At 38.3% G+C, this 5,277-nt stretch overlaps 1 non-coding gene across 1 annotated transcript; it reads left to right on the top strand.

Moving 5' to 3' along the window:
- Positions 1 to 2,174: 2,174 nt before the first annotated feature.
- Positions 2,175 to 2,281, top strand: LOC138880537 (small nucleolar RNA R71). The gene has a single exon (XR_011403271.1). It is a non-coding gene; the product is annotated as a small nucleolar RNA R71 (small nucleolar RNA).
- The last annotated feature ends 2,996 nt before the right edge of the window (positions 2,282 to 5,277 follow it).

Here is a 5,277-nt window from a genome sequence, read left to right as displayed (position 1 = left end):
TTCTTCCACTTCAAATCATAGCAATAGGTTTCCTACTCCTAACAAAAATAAAAACTAACTACACCCGGTTCAATCAAAACCCTTGGAACGGCACAAAAAAAACCAAGGGGGAATTATTACACTACCTACAAAAGAAAATCTTTTTTTTTCTTTTTCCTTCGACTTTAATCCCTCAAAAAACCTGTTGATGATATCCATCATCGAGGAAAGTCAAAAAATTTAAAATTTTTATAGTTTTTTTTTTGAATTTTTTTTCAATCTCTAACTACTCAAACTAACAAAAGTAAAACTAAAACTAACAGACTTACATACAACATACAAATATCCCCCACCCCACACTTCAAGTTGTGGTATGTCCCAATGACACATGATTAAAAAGCATGAGGTAGAGGAAACTTCCCTGAATCTCTAGTCGGGGTCTGAGTCAAAGTCGGGCTCAATTCCACACGCCCGAACTAGTGCATACATCCACGCAGACAAACTTCTTCTCATCCATCTTGGGATACAGCCCACACTTATCTTTCTGAATCACTGCAGGTTTTCCTTCGAGTTCTTCACCTTCCACTCAACACTTGCAGTCTGTTTCTCCTTTTTAACCCAGTTGCTACATCCAACTCAAAAGTCACAGACTCCTTACCCACTCTATGCATGAGTTTCCTATAGTGTATATCCAGTATAGCTCCACCCATTCCAAAAATGGTCTTCCTAGGATGAGGGGGCCTCCTTGTTTTCCTCCATATTCACCACTATGAAATCTACAAGAAATACGAACTTATCTACCCGACCAAAACATCTTCCACTATCCCCTCAGGTATCAAAGTCATTTGGTCAGCTAACTACAAAGATATTGGTGCTGACCTTATCTCTCCAATCTCATTCTCCAGTTTCCTATAAATAGATGAAGGCAATAGATTAATTGAGGCACCAAAATCATATAAAGATTTATCAAAGTTAAGAGTGCCGAAAGAGCAAGTTGTCATAAAACTCCCTGGATCTCCACACTTTTGTGGGAGTTTATTTTACAATATTGCACTGCAATGCTCTGTGAGCTTGACCACTGAGGTCTCTTCTATATTCCTCTTCTTTGTAAGGATCTCCTTCAAGAACTTAGCATAAGTTGGCATTTGTGAGAGCACTTCTATGAATGGCAAGTTTACAATAACATGTTTCAGCATATCTAGGAATCTTTCAAAATGCTTGCCTAGCTTTTCTCTATAGAGCTTTTGGGGAAATGGTAAAGCATTCATATACTTTCTCTCTTCATTAAATTCCTCCCTTCTCGAAGTTTCCTCCTTCTTCTTATCTACTCCTTTCTTGTCCTTCTTCATTTTATCAACTTCAACTTTCAGTTGCTCCCCACTTTCGTTTTTAGGCACAACCTCTTTTTGGACTGGAGTGGGATCTTCCAAAACTTGTCCCCTTCTAAAGGTCAAAACATTTACCATCTCTTTGGGATTCTTTTGGTATCATCTGGTAGAGTACCTCGGATTCTCTCAGACAATATTGTTGCAATTTGTCCCACTTGTCTCTCCAAGTTTCGCAAACCTGTGCCCAGTTCTTTTATAGTTGCACCATGAGCATCTAGCCTCTCATCTGTCTTGAAAATGAAGGACTTCATTAGATCTTCTAACCTAGACTGAATTGGTTGTTGAGGCTACAACTGCGATCTCGGCTGATTCACAAAACTAGGAGCTCCTTATCCTTGAAATCTGGGGTTGTTTTGTTGCCATGCATTTGCAGTACCCCCAGGTGAACTCCATGAGAAGTTGAGGTGCTTTTGACCCATTGCATTGAGGTTATAATTTCCAACAACATTAACTTCCTCAGTTGAGGCCAAACACTTATGAGTAGGGTATCATCCTCCACATATGTCACATGCTGCATGAGGCTCATTATGTATTGAGGCTAAGGTCAGCGTCCTTATTTCTTTGGCCATGCTATCAAGTTGCACCTGCACAGATATGTTAGAATCAACTTGGTGAACACCAATTGATCTTCTTCTTTCAACAATCTTAGAGGGCCACTGATTTGCATCTTCAGATAACTCATCTAGAATTGTGACTATCTCCTCTGGAGTTTTCTTCATCAATGGGCATCCAGCTGCATTGCTCAGTATTCTACGTGAGGCCGGTGTCAGTCTATCCCAATAGTCCTGGAGTTGCATCCAGAGTTCAATTTCACTATGTTGACACTTTCTAAAAATCTCCTTAAACCTCTCCCAAGCTTCAAACACAATTTTAGTCTCGTTCTGGCAGAAGTTATGGATTTCTATTCTAAAGTTGCGCGTCCTACCTGATGAGAAATATTTATCAGGAAATTTTCTAGTCATATCATCCCATGTTCTAATCGATCCATTAGGCAAGCTTCAAAGCAGTGCTTTGCATTATCTTTGAGTGTGAAGGGGAATGCCCTTAAATAAACTACATCTTATGACACACCATTAAATTGAAAGGTGTTTATAATCTCCTCGAAGTCCATTAGATGGTTGTTTGGATCTTTGTTTGGCTTTCCTCTGAAGACACAACAATTCTGAAGGGTTTTAAGCAACACTTGATTCAACTCAAAATTGTTAGTTGCAACTGGAGGTGGTCTCATACTTGATAAGCCTTGGTTGAAGACCGATCAAGCATAATCACCAAGTGGTCTCCCATCACTGGGAGCTATGTTTTTGAACTGGTCTGGAACCAAAGGTTGATTCTAAGCAATTCTCTGAGCCCTCTCATCTTCTAGACAATTTGCGCAACTTGAAAAGATGCTTCCTTAACATCCTGAGCAGCTTTTTCTCATTGTTGGGCTGCCTCTCTCGCAGCCAAATCTACATTATCATCATCTCCAACCATATTTTCTTTGGGTAAGGATTTCCCAACCTTCTCTACATTCTCGGGGATGTTTCTTTCTTTCCTCAGTTGTCGCAGTTGTTTTTCTATCTCTAATTCGTATGGTAGCAATTCTTTCCCAGAAGATCGAGTCATGCACCAATCTAAACCTGTAGCATGTGCACAATCAAAGAACACCAACTGTAAAAGGAGAAAAATAAAATAAAAAGAAAAATTCCAGAATTAGCACAACAAACTATTTCAAACACTATTGATTACCAATCCCCGACAACGGCGCCAAAATTTGACGAGCGCAAAACACACACTTAAATATGCTCGCTATTTGAATATAGTAAAATATAATGTCTTATCCACAGGGATTGGAGTTAAACAATATTATCGTAGTTTGTAGCTAGATTGTTATCTAAGATGATCAACAAGTTAGAGTTTTGTGATTAATGCTTAAATTAACTAAGAATCTAGAGCTAATTGTCTAATGACAATCAACGCAAGTAATGAGCAAAGAAAGATATCAATGGGTGGAGATAGGGTTGATAGGATAGGTGCAAGACAAATGTTTGGGAGCTAACTCTAGATAATTCACTTCTAATGTTCAAGTGAGTCTCTCGAATTTACTTGGTTATTAGTTCAATTATTTAGTATAAAATCTTCTCTCGATGAAGTCTCAACCTCACAAGATGAACCAATTTAAAGCACGTGAAGATATGCAAGAATTCAATGTGAATTGGTCTTTAGGAGAACCACTCTCGATTATTCTCCTAACTAGGTTTAAATAACAATTCAATTAGCCTCTTTCGATTATTAATAAGAATTAATGAATTTAACCAAAAATATAATGCAAATATATCACAAGTTATGCCTCTCTCGGTTACATGAACAAGTAAGTATAGATGCAACTATTAAATCATCCAAAATAATTCAATACATAAAACTAGAGTTATAATCCACTAACAAATATCAATATGCCAAATCCATCAAACCCTAAAGAGAACTACTCCATAGATATGGAGCGATTCATCACAAATATGTTTAAGTTAAAGAAAAACATAAAACGATCCAAACTCGTGTCCTGGGTGAGGATTGAATGATGTAATACTTGTGCTTTTGCTTCTCCACATCCTCCTTAGCTTTTTTAGGTCTTAGATATGTCAAAAATCCCAAAAATAATGTTTTTTCATGTATTTATACCGAGTAGGGACGGGCCCAAATGAAACCACTTTCTCCTAGCCGAAATAGGATTGTTACTCTATAAAATTTGCACAGGCGCGCCGCAGGGGGTGACGCATGTGGAGTTTATCAGGGAGTGTGTAATTTGACTGGCAACAGAAATTGCGCAGCCGCGGCGCGTGTGAAGATTCTCAAAGTCCGGTTTTTTCTTGACTTTTTGATATCTAGATGTGGTTCTCGACCCTCGAACGTGATCCCAACTTAATCCCTTGGGCTTTTGCTCAGACTTCAAAGATCCAAATAGCTCAAATTCGTTCCATAACATTTACATCACTAGGAATCACTCCTACAGGGAATAAAATACATAATTAGTGCAATATACTAGCGATTAAAGCCCAAACTCAATTAAAGTGCAGTAAATTGAGTGCAATAAGCGACTAAAACATGATATTATAGCCTATCATCAGTTGCGCGCCGCAACGAAGTTATGTGGGATACCCTTACTTGACTTTATTTCATATTTTATTTTCCCTTTGTGGGATGAGTTAATGAAAGTATACTTTTGTTGTTATATCTGTTGTACTTGTTAGATAGTCCTCATACATTGCTTTCTTTCTATTTTTTGGGCACATCTAAGTTATTGTTTGTTTGGTGTATGGACCGTGTTGTGTGAGAATTCATGTGGTTTGCTATTACCTATTAGCTGGGCTACTTGTATTGGCTGAGGTGAGGTATCTAGACCTAAGATTTGTACTATCGTGTCGTGATGAAGAGTGTTTGGAAGAATGATATCATATTTCTGCTCAAAATTGGGCAATGGTCCTTGTCGGACAAGAGAGATTCTTGACTTGTTGATTTCATAGGTGGTTATGAGTTTATGCATGCTCCTTTTATCTCTAGCAGCATTACGGAGGTCTAGAATGAGGTTTTTTTACATGAAGTGTATTACCAGTATCAATATCGGTATTGGGAACTGTAGTGGTCGGAAGTTATTGCTATGGACATTTGAGTTATGTGGAATATTAGGTGATTATACCTTTGGTTAAGGTTGTGGCTTGATTCAGCTTGTTCAGACTTATACAATGTATTGATGTGAGATTCGGGTCTTATGATGAGCTTCAGATGTTGGGGATTGAAGGTTTATGGGCTAAGGATGAAGTGAGATCTTCAGTTAAGTTGTGTTATCGGGCTTACATAGATTAGGGTGATGTGCAATCAGCCGCGGGTATATGTATGGTCAGCTCATGCAGTGAGTTGATAGCTTTGGAATGAC

The sequence above is a fragment of the Nicotiana sylvestris genome, chromosome 10 (genome assembly GCF_000393655.2).
Source record: "Nicotiana sylvestris chromosome 10, ASM39365v2, whole genome shotgun sequence".
NCBI lineage: Eukaryota > Viridiplantae > Streptophyta > Magnoliopsida > Solanales > Solanaceae > Nicotiana > Nicotiana sylvestris.
Note: the sequence above shows the minus strand (reverse complement) of the source record. Positions and strands in the feature narration are given on the sequence as shown.